The following is a 12,337-nucleotide window of genomic DNA, read 5'->3' on the forward strand; positions in this document are numbered from 1 at the left end:
CAAATCCTATATATGAAGCAAACCCTTTTGGACTTTGGTGTGAAACTAGATAGGATCCCGCTCCTTTGTGATAATGAAAGTGCCGTAAAAATTGCCAAAAATCCGGTTCAACACTCTCGCACAAAGCACATTGATATTCGCCATCACTTCTTGCGTGATCACGAAGCCAAAGGAGATATATCTCTACAAGGTGTGAGATCCGAGGAGCAATTGGCGGATATATTCACAAAACCTTTAGACGAGAGTACTTTTGTTAGGCTAAGGAGTGAGCTTAACGTTCTAGATGCTTCTAACGTCATATAATTGCCTTGTCATATAGATGCATTTCATATGTACATGTGCTAGGGGCTTGTCTAACCTTGTCAAGATAGTGATGAACATGGGTCTTGCATGAGCCGGTGGTCTTGGTTTTGCTCATGGCATGAAGAATGGTTCATCATGAAGAAGCTTGACGAGGGTTCAAACTTGACAAGTTAGATTTAAATTTTGCAATGCATGTGCTTGTCATATAGAATGCATCCATGTTTAATTTCACGCTTTGCATTGGCATTGCATCACGTTAGTAGCATCACAAGGGAGCAAATCACACTTCGAGAAAGATATTCATGCTAAATATGATATGTCATCTCCACAAGAGTGATAAGATCAATGTTGTGCTTTCATGCCTATTGAGTCACGTCCTATCGAACTTAAAGTTTAAATCTCTAAGTTCATAGGCAAAGTGGCTCATACATTTGGTTTTTGTGTTTAAACCTCGCTTGGTTCTTAATTCGCCTAAGTTAATATAAAAAGCTTGCGAGCATTTAGTTTGAATGTTTGAGGGGTGAGGTTGTCTCTCGAAAATGATCCAAAACTGAGTGTTTATGGCTTTGGCTTTGAGTTTTTGGATCAGAAGTAGAGTTTGTAGTTCAGCAGAAAATTTCTTTAACCACCGGTTAAACCGACACCGTGTTTTTTCATCTCATCGGTTCAACCGGTGCTTAAGTCTTCGTGGCTAGGTTTCTGCAACGCCTCTGGAACAACCTCCGGTCATTACTCCGATAGCTCACCGGTGCTTCCGATGTATGGCGGATGAACCGACGCTTCAGCATCGGTTCAACCGGTGCTACTGCGTGGAGTAAATGGGCCTTGCATAGCCTCTGGACCTTACTCCTGCAGATACACCGACGCCCATCGAATGTTCCGGTGCCTCAGTGGCGGATCTTCCGGTGCCCTTCTGACCACGTTTCAATCTCGTTCAGATCTGGTCAATCTTACACCGGTGATTACACCGACGGTCTTTTCTCTGCACCATCGGACCTTCCGGTGCTTAGGGTTGGCGGGCCCGCTCGTTATGTTTTCACTTAATCTTTCTGCGGGCCCACGCGTCAGTCTCAGTCCTGTTTCTCTTCCTCCTCGCAAAACCGCCGCCTGCACCCACGCCCGTACACCGTGCCGCCGCCGCTCACGCGCCGCCTGCTCGCCACTCCACGCTGCCGCCGCGCCCGAAGCTCTCCACTGCGCCGCCGCCCGCGCGCGACCCCTCCTCTTCCGCGCTGCTGCTCCGCAGTCACTCGTGCGCCCGCGCCGTGCCTGCACCACCTGTGCGCCGCTAACCACCAGGCCGCCGCCATCCAAGTTCTGCGCCGCCGCCTGCAGCACCAGCACGCACACTCCAACACACGTGCAGCCTCCCCTGCTCCGATTAAGCCTCCCACGCTCAAGCATTCAAGATTGATTTGATCCATCCACCCTTTGCTTAGGCGCTCTCAAGGTGCTCGAGGAATTTCCTCTTAGGTTCTTTCTTCGTCTTCTTCCCTGATTTGCAAGGGTATGACCTTTACATCTTGTAGCAAAGTGAAATTCCTTTGTATATCATCCTTTGCACATGTGTTTACATATATCATTTCCTTGATCACACACATAAGAATCCTGTCACCTATCTTTGCACATGCTCACATAGTTAAATCTTTTAGCATGTCATCGATATCAAGGCTGCTATCCACTAGATTTCACGTCATAGGCTCAAATCAAATCTTTGTTTTGACTCTATGTTAGATGGCTGGTGACAAGAAGGGCAAGAGCAAGATGGTTGTGCAGAAAAAGAAGAAGCGCACCCGTGAGGACCGCGAGCGAGAGCAGGCCGAGGCAGTGGCAGATGCAGCTGACAGGCAGGGCTCACTCAGGATCAGAGAGCCTCAGGCTCAGGGGGAGCCACAGCAGCAGTTACGTCGCTCAGGACGTACTCAGACAGCTCAGGCCACACCTGAGTCCCGCTCACGTCCACAGACTCGAGGTGGTGGCACTCAGAGGGGAGCAGGTCATGCACCGCAGCAGCACACCGACAGTCAGACTCAGACAGGTGGTCAGGACAGTGGTGAGGAGCTGCCCGAGGTTGAGTTGTTCGATCTCAGGGGTATTCCAGGACCTAGGGTCAAGAGATTGCGTTATGTGACCCCAGAGCAGTGGTTTCCCGAGCAGAGGGATGTCGGAGTTGATCATCGTTTTTACACTCTGCTTCAGGAGTCTTTTTACCACACCTACTGCCAGTTGGACATCAAGATTAGTGAGCACAAGATGCTCCACTGGGTAGCTATGCATGTAGCAGCAGGTGGGACTCCAGTGCTTCCTCTCTTTGAGAGATATGTTGGATTGCCTGCTCTACTCAGTGAGAGGTCCAGGTATATTCGAGAGTGGGTTCGAGTCTTCTACGCCACTCTGTTTATTGAGGAGGACCGGCAGTTTATAGACTTCATGTTCCAGGAAAGGCACTATCGCTTGACCCGAGCACGACTGGCTACCTATCTTGGAATTCAGATTGCCGAGGAGCCACACTTCATACACTATCAGGCTTATGGCAGCACGGTACCTCCTCGACGTCCTCACGAGTCTCACGTTCCATCTGATGAGGAGATCAGTGTTCTGTTTCAGCAGCCTTTCCTGCCTGGCACACCGAGGACTCCGGACAGGCTGACTCCCATGGCACACACTATCCATCTGGCCTTGAGGAAGAGCTTGTTGTTTCGGATTGGATACAACGAGGGGATCACAGCTCTGCAGCAGTGGCTTCTACTTTATATCATGACAGGTCGTGACTTTGACCTAGTCGACTTCTTTATCTGCGAGCTAGAGGATGTGATTCTGGATGGCATGACAGTTCACCGTCGGCATCCGTTTGCTCATTGGATCTGTTGGATTCTGGCTCAGCTAAGTCAGAATGAGCATATGGATGAGCTGGAGCACTCGAGGACACAGTTCAGTTTTTACTCACCAGCTACTTCTCGAGACGGTCGTCGTGGCTCGAGAGGCCAGCGCCGAGCACAGCGGGTTCTGGATGAGCGTTTCTTGGCTGAGGGCAGAGTTGCAGATGATCCGACAGCAGCCGAGGACGCTTCACTAGCAGCTGCAGAGGCCCAGCTCCCACACTACCTGATCACTGACTCAGAGGACTCGGAGGATGACGAGGACTTCATTCCCACTGTTACCGTCCCTCGAGGAGCTCATGATGATGAGGCAGGATCTTCTGGTGCAGCACGAGCCCCCGCTCCTCCAGTCTCCACCGCTCAGGTCACTCAGCCAGATGCACTCGCTGCTATTCTTACTCGGCTCTCAGATCAGCAGGACAGATTTGCAGCAGCTCAGCTGAGCATGCAGGCCGAGCAGGCTCGCCAGCAGGAGGCCCAGACTTTGGTGCTTGAGGGGATTCGACAGCAGCAGGAGGCCATGAGGTTACAGCTTCAGCAGCAGTCCCAGATCCAGCAGCAGATGTTTACCTTCTTCTCGGGATGCTTCGGTCAGCTGTACAGACACACTGGACTGCCAGAGCCTCAGCTCCCTACACCCCAGCAGCTCCAGTTCGACCCCACTGCTCCTCCTCCACCTGCTGGCGGTTTCATGCAGACACCCTTGTCATCTTTCCCGGTGTCACCACTTCTACCGACCGGGTTGTTTGCCAGTCCTGTTCCTACTGCTGCCCCGGCACCTGCTCCACAGCCTAGTGTCTGGACAGCCGAGCAGCGTGCAGAGTTTCATAGACAGCAGCAGATCCTACACCAGCTCCAGCACCCCTCGGCTCAGTCACTCACGTTCGACTCTCCTTCTCAGCCCGAGGTGCTCCGTCCGTCCGTCGTGCGCCCCACTCAGCCAGACCTGACTCCCGTCACGTCTGCTCCTCCGACGGACTCCACGATCATCGCCGCGCCAGCTCCTACCGCTACTCCAGCTACTTCTGCTGCTCCGACGACTCCGGTCGAGCAGAAGTCTTCTTCGGTCGACGACGACTGGACAGACGACGACGCCGACGACTCCGCCGCTCAGTTCTCCACCGGACCCAGCCGGAAGACCCCGCCTTCTCCAGCTCAGGATTAGATCGCCTTCCTTTTTGGTGCTTTGTTGCCAAAGGGGGAGAAGTTTTAGGGGGAGGGTACAGAGTTAGGGGGAGGGTAGAGCTAGAGAGAGCTCGTAGTTATCAGGACTTTGATTCTTTGTATCACATTTGGTGTTAATTCATGGATATGTACATTTGTCGCTTGAGTATGCCGTGCTTTGAGACATATTTATGAATTTCGTTTGAGCCGTTGAGCTCTTTGGTCCTTCTTTTTGAGTTCGCTTGTGTTTATCTTGCTTTATCTTTCTCGCTCTCTCGTTATTTATGTTTGTGTTGTCATCAATCACCAAAAAGGGGGAGATTGTAAGCATCTAGGCCCTCAAGGTATGTTTCGGTGATTAATGACAACCATTATTGTGACTAATGAGTTTGTGCAGCTTAATAGATCATTATCGCTCATTTGGTCATATGTCAAGAGAGGCCCCTCAATTTCGGTCATTCAAAAAGGCGATCTCGGCTTTTAACTTATATTTGACAAGGCTAAGGATCTTTCTAGTCCTAAGTGTCACAAGGTTGAGAAGGACACTTAGGTTAGTATAGGTTTTATAGTTTTGTAGTGATCGCACTATTAAGAGGGGTTCATGAGTTAGTAGCTTGATCAAACTTGAGTTGGCCCTAGAAATATTACACACTCACTCAAAAACAGCAAAAGAAGAAAAAGAGCTTTGAGCAAAAGAGAGAAGATCTAGTGCTTAGTTTGTGCTTCAACCTTGAAGAACTCATCCATTGCAAGTGTAGCAAGTGTGCTTGAGCTAGGGCCAACTGAGTGTAGGTCAAGTGAAGGCTTAGGAACTTGTTACTCTTGGTGTTTGGCAGCACCTAGACGATCTTGGTGATCGAAGTGTTTCTCGCGGAGCTTGCCAAGGATTGTGGGAGCCCGGAGAAGAAGATTGTACGTGGCTTGAGCTCCACCACGCCGGGATGGTGAACGGAGACTTTTAGTGAGCGCCCAAGTCTCGGTGACATGGGAGGTGACAAGACTCTTAGTGAGTGTCACAACGTGGATTAGGGGTGTGTGCCAACACATCGACACCACGGGAAAAATCCGGTTGTCTCTTGCACTCTCTTTCATTTCAAGCACTTACTTTCATGCTTTCTTTCATGTGCTTGACCCTAGAGATCATAGCTTAGCTCTACCTTGCTTAGTTTCATATCTTTGTTAGCTTGTGTAGTTTGCTTTGTTTAGCCAGTTGGTGAATTGAGCCTTACTAGCCTTGCATAGGTTAAGGTTGTTTTATTGATTTAGAATTTTGAAAAAGGCCCAATTCACCCCCCCTCTTGGTCCATCGATCCTTACAGCAGGGAAGAGGAAAAATGAAGATAATACTAAAAGACTCAAGAGACTCAACCAGCCACGGGCTGGTGGGGGTATTTATACCCAGCTGCTGCGGCCAGACCGGTCAGACCGGTCCATGGGACCGGTCAGACTGGTCGGATCTGCAGCAGCCCGCTGTACAGACTCGATCGACGGCGGAGTTTCTTTCTTCGACTCGAAGTCTTTGCTGCGATGCCGCCACATCGACGAAGTTCCGGTCCGCGGTTTTGGAGGATCCGCGAAACCCGAGTAGGTGGCCGGTTTTGAGAAAACCGCCAAAACACCTCGCGCGGGAAGATTCCCGCCTCCACGCCGTGGCCCTAGACGTCGTTCCCGCCTCGGCCTTCTGACGGCCCTAGACGCCGCCCGACGCCCGTCACCTCCTCGCCCGCAGCGAGGCCCTAGACGCCGTCGACGCCCGTCGCCCCCGTCAGTCTCGAGACCGACGCTCGTACCTCCACAACTTGGCGTCTTCAACCGCCGTCCGCCTCCTTGGATTTGTGGCGCAAACCAAGAAACCTGCCTTCCGTCGCCGCTTGCGCCCTCGATCCAGGAATGGACGCCACAGCTGCCGCCCGGTCCGAGCTCCTCCGCGGCAACTCTCTGTCGACACTCGACCCCCGTGTACCTGCAATCCAAAGACCAAGCGCACGATCACACCGCACGGTTGACAATTCACTCATCACAGGCAGGATAGAGTACTCTCGTTCCTCAATCTCCTCCTTGATGAGTGCATTGTCAACACACCACCTGAAACCAGAGAAGTGATAAAATGGAAGCAACAAAGAGAAGAACTCAAGCAAGTGACAAAAAGCTCAGAAAGGCAAGACCAGTTACTTACTCAAGCACAAATCGATCCCCTAAGACAAGGGCAACGGCTCGACGCAATCGATCAAAAGCCAAAACATGACTCCTCAAAGACAGAGGTAACGCTCGATGCAGTCATGCAAGAAGTAGATGGAAAACGAGGAAACCAGGAACCATAACCGACGCAGAAACTCCCCCTAAAATGCATTTTCCCTTCACACGTGCAACTCTCACAAAATGATGCACTCTCAAAGCCCTGTGCACAACAAGTTTTTCAAAAAGTCAAACAAAGCTGAGACTCCCCCTGAACAGATGCTATGCAATGAATGCAATGCAGGAGGTGTAAGTGAAAGCATTCAGGGATACAAGAGTATGAGCAATATCTAGTCACAAGCACGTGTGCATCCATAAATAAGACCTGCATCTAGCTCAACAGGGTATATCAAATCAGTCTAGAGCTAGGCAAGTTCAGTTTAGGAGAAATAAAGTTCAGTTTAGGAGAAATAAAAGCATCACCTAAGATCTAGCACTAACAAGTAGGGAAAGGAAAGCAGTGCTAATCCTACTCATACGGGTGAGCCAAACCAGCCAAAAGCATGTTGCAAACATTAATTTTTCGATCAAATTTATATCAAGCAATTCTTAATGCCAGGGGTTGAAAGCTTGTCATGCTTTACTTAGCAACGAGGCCAAGCCTATGCCAAAGACAATCAGAAGCTTAATGCACTTGTTTCAGTCATGCACAGCCTTGTCCGGGTTCTCAAAAGTGCAAAGTGAGCCATCCCGAAAACTCGATCAGTGCGACAAGCAATCCCACATGGATCTTTTCAATCCATTTCAAGAACAGTTCAAGCAATTTTATCAGATTTAGATCATTTCAAGTATGAATTGTTGAACGAAAGGTTACACTAGCATGAATAAGATAGCAAAGCATATCAACATGCCCTAACATGCTAGTAGCCAAGACAGGGTGATCATATTTTCAGATTTTCAAATCAAAATAGCTTAACTCAGATAATGTCATATACACAGTGGAGCAAGCTATACATGATCAAATTTATCAACTCACACTAGCAGGCACTAGAAGATCATAGCAATGTATACAAGAATGCTAGTGCAAGTGAGGCAATGCAAAATGCAAACATGTATAATGCATATGCACAATGCAACTACCAAATCTAGAAAACAAAGAGAAGTAAATAAAAACCTACAAAGCTAACCAAAGAAAAGTCAGCGATCAAAAGGGGTAACAAACCCCAAGCTCCCCTCGCAAGTGAGCAAAGGTGTCCTGCTCTAGAGGTTTGGTTATGATATCTGCGGTTTGCCTCTCTGAAGGGACATGGATCAAGTCTATGTGGCCTCTCTCATGATTGTCTCGCAGGAAATGGAACCGGATATCAATGTGTTTGGTCCTGGAGTGTAGGACAAGGTTCTTTGCAATGCTAATAGCAGACATGTTGTCTACAAAGATGGGAACCCTACCAAAACTCAATCCATAATCCTGCAAGGTTTGTTTCATCCAAAGTATCTGGGAGCAGCAGCTAGCAGCAGCAACATACTCAGCTTCTGTGGAAGAAAGCGCTACGCTAGTCTGTTTGCGAGAGGACCAAGACACCAAAGATGTACCGAGAAATTGACAAGTGCCGGATGTCGACTTGCGATCCAACCGACATCCACCGAAATCGACATCAGAAAAGCCTACCAAGACCAGAGAAGAATCCGCAGAATACCAAAGACCAAATTCAGGGGTGAATTTCAGATACCTGAAGATGCGTTTCACCACCTGTCTGTGGGAGGTGAGTGTAACACTCCGGCCCGGGGCTTAATAGGATTAATAGGATACTCATACCAACAAGTTGCAACTTCTTTTCCGGAAGCTCATCTAAAAAAACTCCAAAGTTAAGCGTGCTTAGCCTGGGGCGATGGGTGACCGACCGGGAAGTCATTCCTGGGTGCGCATGAGTGAGGATAAAGTGCGTAGAAAAGACTAGTGTTGGTCTGTGAGGGCAGTCTATGTCCTAGAAAAGCTGCCTGATGTAAGCGGGCCCGGCCTCGGGGAGGCGGGACGTTATAGAATGGTATCAGAGCCGACTCTCACGGTTTCACGGGCGCGTGTGTCGCAGTTGCGCAGGCATAGTGCGCATGGCTGGTGTGGATCCGGAGTGGTCACACAGCATGGCATATGCCCTGGCATTGGGCACACGGACGTGGCCAAGAGAGGACGTTCCTGGCCTGGGGTTGACCGACGAGGACGTCGATCTCCTAAGAGGGTGAGGATGTAACACTCCGGCCCGGGGCTTAATAGGATTAATAGGATACTCATACCAACAAGTTGCAACTTCTTTTCCGGAAGCCCATCTAAAAAAACTCCAAAGTTAAGCGTGCTTAGCCTGGGGCGATGGATGACCGACCGGGAAGTCATTCCTGGGTGCGCATGAGTGAGGACAAAGTGCGTAGAAAAGACTAGTGTTGGTCTGTGAGGGCAGTCTATGTCCTAGAAAAGCTGCCTGATGTAAGCGGGTCCGGCCTCGGGGAGGCGGGACGTTATAGTGAGCGGGGAAGCCTGGTACCCCGCACAGAGGCCAACCCCGAACTGAATGTCCGGCCGGGTCGCCGTCAGGTACAGGAGCGAGCCGATCATGCTCATGTACTCCTTCTGGTCCACCGCCTCGCCGTCCAAGTCCTCATCAAGCGCTGTCGAAGTGCTGATCGGAGTCGGCTGAGGAGACAAGTCGCTCATGTCGAACTTCCGCAGCAAGTCCCTGGTGTACTTGGCTTGATGAACGAACGTGCCCTGGGAAGTCTGCTTGATCTGCAGCCCGAGGAAGAACTGCAGCTCACCCATCATGCTCATCTCGAACTCCCTGGACATCTGCTCAGAAAACTGATACCAATTGAGGGACCGAAACTGGCGACCAGAGGGGGGTGAATGGGAGCCGATCAAAATTTCTCTCGAAATCGATCCATCGGCCTATATCCCGAAAATCACCACAAACCCTCGAACATAGGGTGAGAGAGTAGCTATGGACTAGCTATCTCTAATAAAAACCCCTAGGAAGATAAACGGAAGCAATGCGGAAAAAACTCCCCAAACAGCAGCTCTACTGATTTAGACCGGTCTGACCGCTAGCACAGACCGGTCGGGCTGGAATTTGAATTTCCAGACCGGTCAGACCGGTTTCACAGACCGGTCGCTCCTAGACAGCCCGCAACCAAAGCTCCAAATGGCAAATCTCGAGCAAACGAAGTCTATATCCAACAAAACTTGGAAGATACCTTCACACCTGTCCCGTGAACATATCCCCAAGAGATCTCTCCCAAAATATAAAAGGATCTTGAGAATTCGGGGGAAGATCAAAGTGGATTGGGGTTTTCTCAAGAACACAAAAATTCCAATTCGTGAGAACTCACGATTCCAGGGGGTTTGGCACTAGACTAGATGCATAGGAATCGTCACAAAGAGTTCGGCAAAACACGAATCCAAGGGCTCGATTCCTCTAAACACGAAGCATCCCAAAAGAGGAGAAATCAAATCCAAAACGCAAGAGAGGAAGGGGAAAACGAATACTCAGCACACATAGATGATCTCAACAAGATTTTATTCATAAATTTCAGAGGAATTCACCTATACAAAGCTAGAGCCATCCGCCCATCATCCTACCCACTAAAATTGAGAGATTAGCTAAACCCTAACCCTCTTTTGCGTTGGAGTCCTTGGCCCTAACCTGGAGCAGGGGCAGGGAAAAGGAAAAACGAAGAGAATACTAAAAGACTCAAGAGACTCAACCAGCCACGGAATGGTGGGGGTATTTATACCCAGCTGCTGCGGCCAGACCGGTCGGGTCTGCAGCAGCCCGCTGTACAGACTCGATCGACAGCGCAGTTTCTTTCTTCGACTCGACGTCTTTGCAGCGATGCCGCCACATCGATGAAGTTCCGGTCCGCGGTTTTGGAGAGTCCGCGAAACCCGTGTAGGTGGCCGGTTTTGAGAAAACCGCCAAAACACCTCACGCGGGAAGATTCCCGCCTCCACGCCGTGACGCTAGACGCCATTCCCGCCTCGGCCTTCTGACGACCCTAGACGCCGCCCGACGCCCATCACCTCCTCGCCCGCAGCGAGGCCCTAGACGCCATCGACGCCCGTCGCCTCCGTCAGTCCCGAGACTGACGCCCGTGCCTCCACGACTTGGCCTTCTTTCTTTGACATGTTGTACTCTAGAACAAGGCTCGTCGCGACTTAGTGTGCAAAGATCGATTACTCTACTCATCATCCCCAATTCTTGCTACCAGACATGCTCGGTTCCAATCCCTGGAGCTCGGCAAGAATCAGGTTGGCCAGAACCACCGGCTGGATAGATTTAGCCCTGATGACCCTCGCATCTATCTATTATATTATTAAGAGAGTGTTAAAAGAAGCCACCACGTTCGCCGAGAGGGTCTAGAAATTCCCAGGTTAATCTAAAAAAGAGAAAGATTTGCACCGTTGAATTTTATGAACATCTAACAGTTCAAACTAACTCAAGAGTTCATATCAAATACGATTAATAAATAGCTAATTTTGAATTTAAAAAATTAAGGAAAATTAGGACATGATAAAGAGTCCATGCCGAATACAATTAGTAAATAGCTTAATTTGAAATTATAAAAAATAAAGAAATTAGGGCATAACCAAAGAGTTCATGTTGAATACAATTACTAAATAGGCAAATTCGGAATTATAAATTAAGAAAATTGCATTATCACTCGACAAAAAAATAATATTAGCCAAATAGCTAAATTAAAATTAAAAGTATAAAATTTTATTATATTATTAAGGGAGTGTTAAAAGAAGTCATCATATTAGTGGAGAGGGTCTAGAAATTCCTATGTTAATCTAAAAAGAGAAGGATTTGCACTGTTGGAGTTTACCAAGATCTAACGGTTATTTTAGCCACAGCTAGAGTCCTGGAGCCCCGCTATTCTATCCCAAAGTTGATTGCCTACAGTACAAAATAAATGATTCAAACAAATGTATGTTGTCGCTGCTCCTCTTCGCTCCGAAAATAACACCCTGAGGCACAATACTAAACAGAGAATTTCTCCATTAGATGCATATACAGAGGAACAAAATAGAAGACAGAGAAATCAATAGAAATAGTTAGAGAAAATGGAAGATAAAGAAAAGAGTTAGAAACAATAGCAAAGATATATATGGAACTATCTATCATCGAGATGACAAAACTCTAAAGTAGGCCAATTTATACAATCATATGGGCTAAAAACTAATAAATTGTGCAGTAACCAAAGTGAGAAAAATAATAATATGTTTGATTAAATAAAAAAATTATAACATATATGAATTAATATAGCACACATATATATAAGTTTTGCATAACAATTATTTACCAAAGTTAGCAGGAGGCCCCAACTTATTTTTTAACATAACTTTTTTTTGTCTAATTCATGATCATTTTTATTTCGCTCCCATGATGAGTCAGATCTAGATCTACTAGATGCTACTTAAGTGCTCTAACAACTACACTAGATATATTTTCTCTAAATAATATTCAAAATATTGCAAGATACAAATCGAACTCCAACAGCTAAGTTACAGATTGTTGGCAAACATAACTTACACATACATATAAATATGTTTCATAACTACTTATAAAAACTTTATATAAATACAAATATGTATAGTAGGCATCCGTATTCAAGATAACCTAAAATTAAATTGAATCCTCAAATTTAGATTTTTCAGGTTAAAGTACTAAAATATGCAACTATAATATAGAACAAAACAATATAAAATTTGATGATTGATATGAACTCCTATGCATAGAAAGCTGCAGGTAGTATTAAACAAGAGC

Source organism: Panicum virgatum, chromosome 3N, assembly GCF_016808335.1.
Source record: "Panicum virgatum strain AP13 chromosome 3N, P.virgatum_v5, whole genome shotgun sequence".
NCBI classification, from domain to species: Eukaryota; Viridiplantae; Streptophyta; class Magnoliopsida; order Poales; family Poaceae; genus Panicum; species Panicum virgatum.